This window comes from Elephas maximus, chromosome 1, assembly GCF_024166365.1.
Source record: "Elephas maximus indicus isolate mEleMax1 chromosome 1, mEleMax1 primary haplotype, whole genome shotgun sequence".
NCBI lineage: Eukaryota > Metazoa > Chordata > Mammalia > Proboscidea > Elephantidae > Elephas > Elephas maximus.
Window position 1 is genome coordinate 82320270 of NC_064819.1, and position 15691 is coordinate 82335960.

The following is a 15691-nucleotide window of genomic DNA, read 5'->3' on the forward strand; positions in this document are numbered from 1 at the left end:
AATAAACTGAATTCTTCAAAGGCCAGCATAGCAAGGGTGGGGATTTGGGCACCACGGTTTCAGGGGATATCGAAGTCAATTGGCATAATAAAATCTATGAAGAAAACATTCCGCACCCCACTTTGGAGAGTGGCGTCTGGGGTCTTAAACGCTAGCAAGTGATCATCTAAGATGCATCAATTGGTCTCAACCCACTTGGAGCAGAGGAGAATGAGAACACCAAGGACACAAGGTAATTAGGAGCCCAAGAGACAGAAAGGGCCACATAAACCGGAGACTACATTAGCCTGACACCGGAAGAAGTAGATGGTGCCCGGCTACAGCTGATGTCTCCCCTGACAGGGAACACAACAGAGAACCCCTGAGGGAGCAGGAAAGCAGTGGGATGCAGACCCCGAATTCTCATAAAAAGACCAGCCTTAATGGTCTGATTGAGACTGGAAGGACCCTGGTGATCATGGCCCCCAGACCTGTTAGTCCAGCACAGGAATCATTCTCAAAGCCAACTCTTCAGACAGGGATTGGACTGGACAATGGGATAGAAAAAGATGCTGGTGAAGAATGAGCTTTTTGGATCAAGTAGACACTTGAGACTATGTTGGCATCTCCTATTTGCAGGCAAGATGAGAGAGAACACGGGGTTAGAAGCTGGTGGAATGGACATGATAAGAGGGAGCGGAGGGAAAGAGCAGGCTGTCTCATTAGGGGGAGAACAATTAGGAGTATATGGCAAGATGTACATAAATTTTTTATGAGGGACTGACTTGATTTGTAAACTTTCACTTAAAGCACAATAAAAATTAAAAAAAAAAAGACTCCACTTATAACTGATGTAGCAAAATGAAAAGTTCAGATAAGTGATGTTGGGCTATGAAAATAATAATAGAAAGAAAAGCTTACATCAATATGTCACCTGTGATACTTAAATTCCAAATAGATATAAAATTTAAAAGTAAAAAATAAAACCAAATGTAATTACTGGGAATGTAAAGGCAAGAAGGTTACATAACTTTGGGATAGAAAACCAATTTTTACACAAAAGTTAGAAACAATGAAAATTTGACATTCACTACGTTAAAAAACTTCTCCCTGAATACACCTCGATTCTCTTAAAAAATAGACGATGTAGTCTCTGGTTCATGTGCCCCTTTCTGTCTCTTGGGCTCATAATCGCCTTGTGTCCTTGGTGTTCTTCATTCTCCTTTGATCCAGGTGGGGTGAGACCAATTGATGCATCTTAGATGGCTGCTTACTAGCGTTTAAGGCCCCAGACACCACTCTTCAAAGTGGGAAGCAGAATGTTTTCTTAATAGATTTTATTATGCCAATTTACTTAGATGTCCTCTGAAACCATGGTCCCCAGACCCCTGCCCCTGCTACGATGGCCTTGGAAGCATTCAGTTTATTCTCATAAGGCCAGACTTAATGGTCTGACTGAGTCTAGAAGGACCCTGTTGGCCCAGGACAGGAATCATTCCCGAAGCCAACTCTTCAGACATGGATTGGACTGGACAATGGGTTGGAGAGGGATGCTGGTGAGGAGTGAGCTTCCTGGGTCAGATGGACACTTGAGACTATGTTGGCATCTCCTGCCTGGAGGGGAGATGAGAGGGTGGAGGGGGTTAGAAGCTGGCAAAATGGACATGAAAATAGAGAGTGGAGCTGGCTGTCTCATTAGGGCGGAGAGTAATTGGAAGTGTGTAGCAAGGTGTATATGGGTTTTTGTGTGAGAGACTGACTTGATATGTAAACTGTCACTGAAAGCATGATATAAATTATAAAAAAAAAAAAATTGAGACAAAATGAAACAACCAAAAACCCAAACAAACAAAAAATGCATAAGCAAAGTGAAAAAAAAATGAACTGTGGAGAAAATATTTGTAATTGCCCAATAAGTAAACAAACAAACAAACAAACAAACAAACAAACAAACAAAAAAACCAAAGCCAGTGCTGTCCTGTCGATTCCGACTCATAGGGACCCTATAGGACAGAGTAGGACTGCCCCCTAGAGTTTCCAAGGAGCGTCTGGTAGATTCCGACTGCCGACCCTTTGGTTAGCAGCCATAGCACTTAACCACTATGCCATCAGGAATAGGGAAACATTAATTTCCCTGGTATGGAATATGCAATAGAGTAGGTATGGAAAGTATGAAATGTGGAAAAACAATAGATTCCTATTGGTTTGTTTGTCCCTGGGTGGCGCTAACCGTTAATTGGCTGAGCTGTTAAACGGAAGAGTGGAAATTGGAGTCCACCCATAGGCACCTCGAAGAAAAGCCTGGTAATCTACTTCCAAAAAATCAGCCATCAAAAAACCTACGGAATACTCGCCTCCAAACACTATGTCCAAATGTTCTGCTATACATTTTTACCAGTGGGCTTAGACTCTGAAAAGAAGTGTCATGTCACATGATTCCATTTGCAGATTAAGAAAGCAAGCCAGAGTACAAGACCCACAGACCTCTCCCTCAAGGGTTGAGAGCCACACTGCCCCAGAGGCTTCCAGTAGAGGAAAAAGGAGAAACCGAAACCCAGTCCAGTGGCCCTGCTTGTTTTATTATGTGGGGACATTTTCAGAGGCTCTGACTATGTGATTAAAACCTTAGCAATTGGTAGGACTTCCTATTCTTTGGTGTTTTAAACTAGAACCGTCCAACTCAACTATTCCAAGGACAGAGCCTATTAAAATAACCGTGTGGGGAAAAAAAGAAAAGAAAACCTTATGGAACACAGTTCAAGTCTGACACACTTGGACTCTCTGAGTCACAGTTGACTCTGACTGGTTATGGGCTTGTTTATGCGGGTAATATTCCTTGCAGGTAACCCCAGACTAATAGAGTTGCCTGGGTAGGCAGAATCCGGTGGAGGCGGAATGAGGAGGAGAGGTGGTGGAAAGGGAAGATTTTTCACTGTGTATAAACTCTTAAGTTTTTGTAATTTGGAAATTATGGGAGTTATATTTGTTTCAAAATGAACATTTAAAAAACATAAAGATTACCCCTTGGACACGAAATACTGGTCTTAGATATAAAGAAGAGTGAGAAATGACAATAGTCTCATTTTCTTTAAAAGTTGGTAATTGATCTTAACCTACTATTATGGAGATAAATATCTCGCTATCCCGGGGCAATCTAGTTGAGAGAGGTCGGCTGCCAACCAAAAGTTTGAACCCACCAGCTGCTCCTTGGAAACTTCGGGGGTAGTTCCACTCTGTCCTATATAAAAGGGCTCGCCAAGAGTAGTAATCAAACCCGATAGCAAAGGGTAGGCTTTTGCCAATGCTGTTCTCAGATGAATTGAAGTTACAATAGAGTTGGCATGAATTGAAGTTACAATAGAGTTGGCAGCGGCGGGATTCGAACCCACTCGCCTGCAGACACTGGAGCCTTAACCCAGAGCCTCAAACCGCCCGGCCACGCTACCTTGCATCCTAACGGCTTCCAAATCATAATATTTACAAGGATGCAAGATTGTTTCCGTCACGTTAATCTTTTCCTGGAATATTTCTACATGATAGTTGTCCAAAATACTGATAAATAACAAGCGAACGTTACTGGAAATTTAGTACGTGCCATGCACTGTCCTTACATTTACTGCCGTTCAATCCTCTAAACTGCCTCAACGATAGATACTTTTTACTACGATCTCCATTTTCCTGATGGAGAATATGAGGCACAGATAGTAAGTAACTTGCTTCACGTCACCCAGCAGTAAATAATGTTTAAATTGGTAGTGGAAAACTTCACTCTGTTGTATATTTATTTACTAAGGAGTAAAAAAAAATTTTTTTTTTTTAAACTCCTGAAATGACTTTGATCGAGGCTATGTGACAAACAGAGCTGGAGCAAACTTATTGTATGACGTAGCACCAATTCCTTTTCGGGCATGGAGACGTATAAAAAAAAGCAATACTGGTTGGCTTATGCCATAGGGTTCCGGAGGGGAAACTGATGTATTGGAACTGCTGGCCTTTTGATTGCCAACCAAACTCTTAATCACTGCGCCACCAGGGCTCCGTTGGAGGAGTATTTAAAACAAACAAACGAACAACAACAACAAAAAAACCAAACCCCTTTCGGTCAAGTCGATTCCAACCAATGGCGACCGTAAATGACAGGATAGAACTGCCCCATACTGTTGCCAAGGAGTGTCTGGTGGACTTGCACTGCCGATCTTTTGGTTAGCTACTGTGGCTCTTAACCACTACGCCACCAGGGTTTAGTATATAAAAATGGATTATTTCAGAAATTTCACTGACGCTTGAAATCTTTCCAGTTGAGAAATATACTAAAAGGTATTTGAGCTGGTGCCTTCTTAGCGCAGTAGGCAGCGCGTCAGTCTCCTAACATGAAGGTCCTAAATTCGAGCTTCAGAGGGGGCACGGAGGTTTGTTTTTTTGTTTGTTTGTTTGTTTGTTCTTAAATAAACGTATTAGTAGGGAAAATTATAACACTCATCAAGGTTTTGAGTATGAAATGCAGATTCCACAAGTACCCCCCAGTAATCTTGCGTGTTGGGATTATAGGTGGGGTGCAGGATCAGTAATTTTTAACACTCTGCCAAGGAATCCTTAAAAAACTGTCGCAGTTTCTTTTGGTAGCCAGCGAGTTTTTCAATACGCTGGCTACAGTACAATTTAATACCAAACTCTGGATTAGTTGCCTATTGCTACTGTAGCAAATTACCACAAATTTAATGGCTTCAAAAAACACAAATTTATTATCTTCAGTTCTGGAGCTCAGAAGCCTGAAACGGATCCTAGGGAACTAAACTCAAAATGTTCACAGAGCTACATTCTTTCTGGAGACTCTGGTGGAGAATTTATTCCTTGTCTTTTCTAGCATCTGAGACCACCCCACATTCCTTGGCTCATGACTGTATCACTCTGACCTCTGCTTCTGTTGTCTCATTTCATTTTCTGACTCTGGCCCACCTGTCTCCCTCTTATAAGGATCTTGTGATTACATTGGGTCCACACAGAAAATGGAGGAAAATGTTTCCGTTACGAGATCCTTAACTTAATCAAGTCTGCAAAATTCCTTTTGCCTGGGAAAGTAACAGGAAACCCTGGTGGCATAGTGGTCATGTGCTATGGCTACTAACCAAAAGGTCGGCAGTTTGAATCCACCAGGCACTCCTTGGAAACTATGGGGCAGTTCTACTCTGTCCTATAGGGTCGTTATGAGTCAGAATTGACTCCATGGCACTGGGTGTGGTTTTTTGGTGGAAGGTAACATAATCAAACCTTTCGGATATTAGGACACCGATAGTTTTAGAGGTACATTTTTACACCTACTACCGTCTTCCCCCTGGTCTACAAAGATCCACAACTGTTCCACACACAAAAACATTTACTTCTTCCCAACATTCCCCCAATCTCAAACCTTTATAGCATCAACTCAAAGACCAAAATTCTCATCGAAATCTCATCAGCTCAAAAGTCTCAAATCGTATATTATCTAAATCCTCTAAATTAGGTATGGGTGAGGCTCTGGGTATAATCCATCCTAAGACACATTCCTTGTCTGTTTGTGAATCTGTGAAATTCAAGAAACAAAATTTCTGCTCCCCAAAATACTATGGTGAGACAGGCATAGGATAACAATTATAGACATTCTAGTTAAAGAAGCGATGAATATTAAAGTGAAAAAAGGAGTCACTGATCCCAAGGAATCCTTAAACCCAGCCAGACAAACTACATTAGGTTTCAAGGCCCGGAATTAAAGCTCTGTCGTTTGATGCTCCTCCCCAATCTAGTGGTTCTACCACTGGAGACATCCTAGCATTTACAGGAAGAGTAGCTCGTACTTTTCCCAACTTCTGCAGTCTGAAATTGATCAAACATGCAAACAAGATGCATTGATAATCACTGATGTTTGGAATTCAAAAGTTGGAAACAAAGAAAAAGGATCAGTAGTTGGAAAATATGGCCTGGGTGACAGAAACAACACCAGAGATGGCATGATAGAATTTTGCAAGATCAACAAATTCTACATTGCAAATACCTTTTTTCTCAACAACATAAATAGCTACTACACACGTGAACCTTGCTGGTTGGAATGCACGGGAATTAAATAGGCTACACTTGTGGAGACAATGGAAAAGTTCAATATCTTCAGTCAGCACAAGGCCAGATTACAATTACTTACATGCAAGTTCAAACTGAAGTTGAAGAAAATTAAAATAATTCACAAGGCCAATATATGACCTTGAGTATATCCCATCTGAATTTAGAGACCATCTCAAGTATAGATTTGACCCATTGAACACTCATGATGGAAGAAGACCAGACAAACTGGGACGGCATCAAGTACATCATACACGAAAAAAGCAAAAAGACATCAAAAAGACAGGAAGAAAGAAAAAACCAAAATGGATGTCAGAAGAGGCTCTGAAACTTGCTCTTGAAAGTAGAGTAGCTAAAGCAATTAAAGAAATGATGAAGAAAAGAGCTGAACAGAAGATTTCAAAGGGTGGCTTAAGGAGACAAAGGAAAGTATTATAATGTGCAAAGATCTGAAGTTAGAAGACATAAAGATAAGAACATGCTTCGCATTTCTTAAGCTGAAAGAACTAAAGAAAAAAATTCAAGCCTCGAGTTGCAATATTGAAGGATTCTATGAGCAAAATAATGAATGACACAAGAAGCATGAAAACAAGATGGAAGGAATACATAGAGTCACTGTACCAAATAGAATTGGTCAATGTTCAACCATTTTAGGAGGTAGCATATGATGAAGAACTGATGGTATTGAAGGAAGAAGGTCAAGCTATACTGAAGGCATTGCCAAAAACCAATGTTCCAGAAATTGAGGGTATACGAATTGAGATGTTTCAACAAATGGATGCAAAGATGGAAGCGCTTACTCATCTATGCCAAGAAATTTGGAAGACAGTTAGCTGGCAAACTGATTGGAAGAGATCCACATTTGTGCCCATTCCAAAGAAAGGTTATTCAACAGAATGTAGAAATTATCAAGCAATATCATTAATGTCATATGCAAGTAATATTTTGATGAAAATAATTTAAAAATTGTTGGAGCAGTACATCAACCTGGAACTTCCAGAAATTTATGAAATAAAAGATAGTTTTGCTGATGTCAGCTGGATCTTGGCTGAAAGCAGAGGATACCAGAAAGATGTTTACCTGTGTTTTATTGACTATGTGAAGGTATTCGACTTTGTGGATCATAACACATTTTGGATAACATTGTGAAGAATGGGAATTTTGGAACACTTAATTGTGTACATGAGGAACCTGTACATAGGTCAAGAGGTAGTTCTTTGAACAGAACAAGGGGATACTTGGTGGTTTAAAATCAGGAAAGGGGTGAATAAAGGTTGTATTCTTTCACAATATTTGTTCAATCTGTATGCTTGGGAAATAACCCAAGAAGCCGAACAATAAGGAGTCTGGACTGGAGGAAGACTCATTAGCCACCTTCGATATGCAGATGACACAACCTTGCTTGCTGAAAGTGAAGATGATTTGAAGCATTTTCTGATTAAAACTGTACCCTACAGTATGGATTACACCTCAACTCAAAGAAAACAAAAATCTTCACAATTGGACCAATAAACAACATCATGATAAATGGAGAAAATATTGGAGTTGTTAATGGTTTCGTTTTACCTGGATCCACAATCAATACCAGTGGAAGCAGCAATCAAGAAATCAAAGGATGTATTGTCTTAGGCAAATGTGCGGCAAAGTGTTGTAAAACAAAACTGTCACTTTGAGAACTAAGATGAGCCTCACCAAGCCATGGTATTTTCAGTCACCTCATAGGCATTCGAAAGCTGGACAATAAATAAGATTGAAAATATCTTTGAATTATGATGTTAGTGAAGAATAGTGAATATACATACCATGGACTGCCAGAAGAACGAACAAATCTGTCTTGAAAGACCTACAAACAGAATGATCCTTAGAATTGATGATGCTGAGAGTTCATCTCACTTACTTTGGACATGTTATCGGGAGGGACCAGTCCCTGGAGAAGGACATCATGCTTGGAAAAGTAGAGGGCCAATGAAAAAGAGGAAGACCCTCAAAAAGGTGGATTGACACAGCGGCTGCAACAATAGGCTCAAACATAGCAATGATTGTGAGGATGGTGCAGGACCAGGCAGCATTTCATTCTCTTATATTTGGGGAGCTATGAGTTGGAACCAGCTCCAGGGTATCTAACAACAACAACTACTTGCAATGTTATTGAAGAGAAAGGAAGACAGAAAGGAGGAGAAAAAAAGATGATGACAACCATGGACAGAAAATATAGCACCCTTTTCTGACTTCCCTCTCCCTCCTTGCTATTATTCTCCATTTTCTTCTACACAAACTTTATTACAACATTTAGCTTTTGGATCAGGCATTTCCACTTCAAGTTCTGTCATCAAGGTGGACACTACATAGCAGAATCATGCCACTTACTTTCATTTTAGAGTCTATTATTCATTATTGAATATACCATGGACAAACAGATCTGTTTTGGAAGAAGTGCAGCCAGAATGTTCCTTACAAGGGAGGGCGGGGAGGCTTCTCTCACATACTTTGGACATGTTATGAGGAGGAACCAGTCCCTGGAGAAGGATATCGTGCTTGGTAAAGTGAAGGTCAGCGGAAAAGAGGAAGACCCTCAAACATAGAATTGAACATTGACACAGTGGCTGCAACAACGGGCTCAAATATAGCAATGATTGTGAGGATGGTGCAGGTCTTGGCAGTGTTTCTTTCTGTTATACATAGGTTGCTATGAGTTGGAACTGACTGAAGGACACCTAACAAGAACAACAACAAAGCATGTGTTTGCTGCTGGGTAGTTTTAGCAACCTGTTTCCCATCTGTAGACTGTCAGGAGTGTGAGATGGGATTTATTGAGGGAGTGGTCTTCAGAAAGGGAAAGAGAAAGTAGTCAAGGAATAATATGTTCTCAGGTGAAGTCTAGATTTGGCCTGAACCTTGTGACCGGGGGGTGCTGGAGTGTAAATCACAGAGCACAGTTGTCCTTGAGTCAAGGGGGTTCGACCTTTGCACATTCCACCCCCTCCCATCATTGGCTGCAGCTGAGAGTGGAGTGGTGGCATAATCTACTAGGTGTCTCCAAACCAAGGGCAATTCACTGGAGAAGGTTACAGGGATAAACCATGGGGGGTTGGGTGCAGTGGCTGTAAAAAAAAAAAAAAAAAAAGTGGGAAAATTAAAGAATTTGGTAGGGGTACTAAGATCATGTATTAACGTAAAACAATTAGATGAGTGGAAGATATGCTAGGTTTGTAATTTTACGGCTGAAATGTGAATGCCCCACATGTCATCTCTTAATTTAGGACAAAGAACAGATTTTATTTACTTGCTAGTATAAATCGTTTATTTTATGTTAGTGCTTGGAACTTTTATCTGTAGATTTTGTATACTACTCTGGGCTGTTGAAAGGATTAACAAATTAGTCAGTAAGGGTAATAAGAATAGTAATAAAAACATGGACCCTAGGTGGCGCAAATTGTCTGGGCTTGACTGCTAACCTAAAGGTTGGCAGTTCCAATCCACCCCGTGGTACCTCTGAAGACAGGCCTGGCGATCTGCTTTCATAAAGATTACAGCCAAGAAAACCCTATGGAGCAGTTCTGCTGTGTAACACATGGGGTCGCCATGAGTTGAGATCAACTCTATGGCAACTAGCAACAACAATAATGATTAAAAACAGCAACGATAGTGAAATGTAATGATTGTTTACTTATGTGCCAGGTATCTTTCTAAAGTATTTTATGTATAATTACACATCAAGTCCTCCCATCAACTCTATTAGACAGGCTTGTTACTATTCCCATTTTACATATGTGGAAACTGAGGCCCCCTGAGTTAAAGCAATTTTCAAAGTTCCCTTAGCAATTAAGAGGAACAGCTGAGGGTTGAATAGAGGTGGTATGACCTAGTTCAACAGGGTTGCATTCAAAATGAACAGAGGTGAGGTCTAGACATAGTTGGGGGACAATTTTCTAATTATAGGCAGCCCTTGGGCTGCAAACATCCTACTTACTTATGACCCATAGTTATTAACAAACCCTGTAAAACCTATTACATAAAAATTCAAGGTACATACGACAGTTTGTAAAAAACAAACAGCACTACATTTCAACATGTATCAAAACATTATTACTATATGTTTATGTTAAAGATATTTTGGTGTATATGGAAGTGTTTCTTTAACGTTTCTCACGCATAGAAAGGTACACTATATGCTGAGACAAACTAACTGATGTTACATATGAACCATACCTAACTGTTCTGATTTATGTACTAACGAGACTTATAGACAGATTTAGGAGTAGAACTCATTCCAAATCTGGGGACTGCTTGTACCTTAAAAAAATGTGTCCTTTGATTTCTTGACTGCTGCTACCATGGGTGTTGATTATGGATCCAGTTAAAATGAAATCCTTGAGAATGTCAATCTTTTCTCTGTTTATCATGGTGTTGCTTATTCATCCAGTTGTAAAGATTTATGTTTTCTTTATGTTGAGACATAATCCATATTGAAGATTTAGGTCTTTGATATGCGTTATTAAGTGCTTCAAGTCCTCTTCTCTTTCAGCAAGCAAGGTTGTGTCATCTGCATATCACAGACTGTTAATGAGTTAATTCTGTTAACCCTGGTGCCACGTTCTTCTTCATATAGCTCAGGTTCTTGGATTATTTTCTTGGCATACAGATTGAATAAGTATGGTGAGAGATACAACCCTGACACACACCTTTCCTGGCTTTAAACCAGGCAGTATGCCTTTGTTCTGTTTGAATGACTGCCTCTTGGTCTATGTACGGGTTCCTCATGAGCACAAAAAAGTATTCTGGGATTCCCATTCTTCGCAATGTTATCTATAATTTGTTATAATCCTATCCTATTTTTATAGGGTAGCTATAGTTGGAATCAGCTTGACAACAATGGGTTTGGTTTTGAGGTCTTCCATGAAGTGCTAAGAGACATTTGCATATTTTATTTCAAATTTTAAAAAAGGAACTGTAATTCAGTGGGGAAACCTAGGAATTGATGGAGTAAGAAATTCCCATACGCTACATGCTATTGCACTTACGATTCATTGCTCTGATATTACATATCGTGTGTGTGTGTGTTGGGGGGAGGGATTTTTTAATCATAAGAAATGTCAAAAAGTCCTGTAGAAAAAGAATCACTACCCTATGCGAGGAGGGTTTTGGGTTGCACAAACGGTTCTCGCTAAGTAATGGTTGTCGACTCGAACTTACCCAGCCAGGCCATAGAAGAAAAGGCCTGGCAATCTGTTTGCTTTCACATTGTTCGTTGCTGTCGAGGAGATTCCGACTCAAGGTGGCCCCTTATGCTGGCCGTAATCTTAACGGAGCAAATGTCTGGCACTTTTTTTCAGCTGGAACCAGCGGTCTAGGTCGGCAGTCAAGAGCAGCAAACAAAATTCACCACTGTGGATTCAAATCGGACTCGTAGCTGTAATCTTTACAGAAGAATTAACTTGCCAAATCCTTCTCCCGCAGAGCTGGTGGTGGGTTCGAACATTTGACCTTTTGGTTAGCAACTTAGCTTAACCACCGTGCCACCAGGTTTCCTCCCTAAAGATTCCGAAAGCAAAAACAAAGCCATTACTGTGGAAATCAAAACCAAAAACCAAACCCAGTGCTATTGAGTCATTTCCGACTCAAGGCGACCCTACAGGACAGAGTAGAACTGTCCCACAGAGTTCCCAAGGACCATCTGGTGAATTTGAACTGCTGACTCTTTGGTTAGCACCTGTAGCACTTAACCAATACGCCGCCAGGGTTTCCACTACCCTGGAGTAGATTCCAATTCATAATGACCCTACTTAAAAAAAAAAAAAAACTTGCTGCGGTCTTGTCGCTTCTGATTCATAGGGACCCTATTCGGCAGAACAAAAAACTACCTCCTACAGTTTCCAGGGAGCCCCCGATGGATTCGAAGCGCCGAACTTTGGTTAGCAGCCGTAGTTCTTAACCACTACGCCACCAGGGTTTGTATGTGCACGTTTATTTGGGCCTAAATTTTACACAAAATGGATCAGAATTGCTACACCCATAAAATAAAATAAAATAAAATAGAACTATTTAAAAAAAACACACAACTCTGCTAACCACAATTTAATATTTGTTTGCCATTCTTTTTGTTTTACAATGAGGACGAAGAGCTGTGTAAAAGATTTACTTGTTATTCTTTTGAAAATAACTTAGATTTATTTGTTTCAGCAATTTTACAGTATTTTCATACACACTTGAGTTAGTTTTATTTATTTATTGGCCTCTGTAAAACATTAATATTTTTCCAAGAGTCAAAAGAATACAGAACGTTGTATTCAGACAAATTTCAAGAGAGTGTGGTATCCCGGGATTAACCCTGTTGATGGATTGGAGGCTGATTCCGGGCAATCTGGTGGAAGACCACCCAACGAAGAACAATACCTTTCTTTCTAGCACTAAGGTATCCTTCTCTTGGTGTATCCATGTCCGAAAGAGTGCAGTGTAGGGATTTTGAAACAGCAGAATTGAACATTAAATGATTTTATCTTGATGGGTTAGTTCGCAAATACTCAGAGGTCAGTCATGAAGTTCCTTGTGGAGCTGTCGCCTGGGGGTATAGCTCAGTGACACCCATAGATTCTCTTACTCTCAGGCACTCACTTCTTTCTTCAGTTGAGTTGTTGTGGCCTTGATGTTTCTAACTGACCTGTGGGGGTAATGGTGTTCACTTAAGTTTATTTGTTGTCATTTCTATTATCCACAATTCTCTCCAAGCACAATCAACAATCACTGGTACCTGGGCCACCACCATCATGCTCCAAAGATTAAGCAGTCTTTTTAAGACTTTTTGAGGAAAGTTGACTGTTAAGAGGCTAGAAAATCTGAAAGAAAAAAACCTGCTCTAGTGCTTGGGAAAAATGATTGTTCCTTCTTCGGGAGGGAGAACACAGGATTCTCAAAGAATGTCAGGCAAAGAAGAATTCATTCCTGCCAAAGAGGAGAGCGGTTTCCTTGTTTCCTATAATCCTCTAGTATTTCTAAAACGTTGAGAAGTAGATATTTAACCCAGGTTTGGGCTGCGGAGGCAAAGACTCGCTGCCATGTCTTGTCTACCTCTCATTCGCTGACCTGGATATGGAGCAGATAGAAGCCATCAAAATGTGCAGCAACTTCTTTGTCTACCTGCCCTGAACTCAGTGTCTGGGTATGATTGGGAGACTCCCACCTTTAAAGAAGCTGCCAAAGAAGAAATGGAGCACAAATCCTAAACACTCATGGGTCAAAAATGGAAAGCACAGACACATTAACCCAAAGAACTCAGGTAAGATCTGCATTGTTTCAGGACAGCTGTCACATCCTTATAGAATGATTCTATGTTTCCCTATAAATATTTTCAATTGTTGATTCTGAGAATAAAAATAACAACCTTTGTGAATCAATGTGGATTTGATCATACAATCCAGGATATGAACTAAAAGGTTTTTTGTGTGTGTGCGTGTGTGTGTGTGTTTTGACCTAAGCCAGGAGAAAATCTTTTAGAGGGACCTTATGGAAGAAGGCTTAAAGGTGAGGAAAAAGCTATTTCTCTGAAGGAAAGGGAGGATCAGTTATGGTAGAAGACATGAGAAGCCAAGAGCTCTGGAGGCCTTTCATAATGCATCATCCCCTTTTCTCTTCTCTCTAAAAGCTGTAACTATCCACTTTCCACCAGTCTGTCACAGGCCATTCTTAAGCCAATTTTGAGGTCACCTACTCAACTTGCAAGAGCCTCATCTATGTTGCCTCTGCACCAATACTAGGACTGAGGGAAAGGTGGCTAAGTATGTAATTATTAGCAATTGTACAGGATCTCTGGCTTTCTGTGGTCACAATTCCCCTCTTCAAACTCCTTTTGAGCTAAGAACAGGATGTGAAGAGTAGAGGAGCCAGATAGAATTTCTTTAGGAAAAAGTTGGTTTTCACTAGGTGAACCTCAAAGCCGTCAGCCCATTCCCCTTCTACTCTCATCACTGTTCCCACCGCATTCATGGAAATGGGGAAGCCTCTGCTGGTGCAATTGCCTCCTTCATTCCAGAGAGGCTGATTCCGAAAGATGAGCTGTCATCCAGATGGAACATTTCTTTTTTATTTTCCAATCTCTTTTTTATTTCCAGTTATGCTCTAGGCCTGTTTTCAGATCACAACTTTCTGGCACATATACTACTTGTCTTCTGGCTTCTCTAACCCTCTTAATTTTGTTTTCCCACATGTAAACCAGAGTTACAAATAAATAATATTAATTTTACTTCCCTCTTTAGCTAATGAGACCCCCGGGTGATGCAAATGTTTAAAACTTTGCTCTGATAACTAAAGAGTTGGAAGTTGGAATCCACCCAGAAGCCCTAGGAAGAAAGGCTGAGCCATCTACATTTGCAAAAAATCAGCCACTGGAAACCCTACAGAGCACAATTGTACTCTGAGACACACGAGGTCACCGTTTGTCAGAATGAACTTGAAAGCAACTGCCTTTTTTTTGTGGTTGTTTAGCTAGTAACAGCAAAATAGAAATGCATAAAGCAGGATTGATTAAGGTTAATATCATTTTAAAATAAGAAATTTTAAAAAATATAATAATATTTCCTCAGATTTGTATATTCTCTTCAGTTCTATGTGTCAAGCCAATCTGACTGTATCATAAGGTTCAACACAGTTCTACTGCTTGGCCATTAAGTGGCCAGTACCACATTCCACTCACCCAACCCCTGAAATTATTTCCACTTTATTTAATAGGAGGAGTCCAATATACTGGTATAGTAAAATTGGCATAAAGTTTCTAATGCTCACAGACTGGTAAAACAGTTTTGTGAAGGCACCAATCTGCAGACCACAATTTGAACAGCATTAATGAAAAAATAGGATGTACTGGAGGTGAGAAGATATTCAAGGAAATTCTTCTTTCTTCTTTTTGTTAAAATTAAGGCTTAGCTCACAACGGGTAAAATGCGTACCATGTAATTATTCAGCTTGAAGAGTTATTACATATGTATATCTCGTATAACCAACATGCAGACCAAGGTAAAGAATTTTTCAGCTTTGAGAAACTGCCTTGTATCTATCCCAGTCAATTCTAATTACCTGAATCCTACCACTGTTTTCCTGTGTATTGAAATACTATAAATGCAATCATACCATATGTGCTCATTTGAGTATAGATTCTTTCACTCATTATCTTTTTTATTAGAGGTATTCATATTGTCTCTAGTAGCAGAAGTTCTTTTTTTATTGTTGTCATATTCCATTGTATTAATACTGCTGTTGTTAGGTGGCTTAGAGTCGTTCCTGACTCACAGCAACCCTAGGTACAACAGAACAAAACACTGCCCCGTCATGCGCCATCCTCACAATCATTGTTATGTTTAAGTCCATTTTTGCAGTCATTGGTTAATCCATCTTGTCAAGGGTCCTTCTCTTTTTCACTGACCCTCTACCTTACCAAGAATGTTGTCCTTCTCCACAGACTGGTCCCTCCTGGTAACATGAGACAAAGTCTCGCCATCCTCGCTTCCAAGGAACTCTCTTGGCTGTACTTCTTCCAAGACAGATTTGTTTGTTCTTCTGGCGTCCATGGTATATTCAATATTCTTCACAAACATCATAATTCGAAGGCATCAACTCTTCTTCAGTTTTCCTT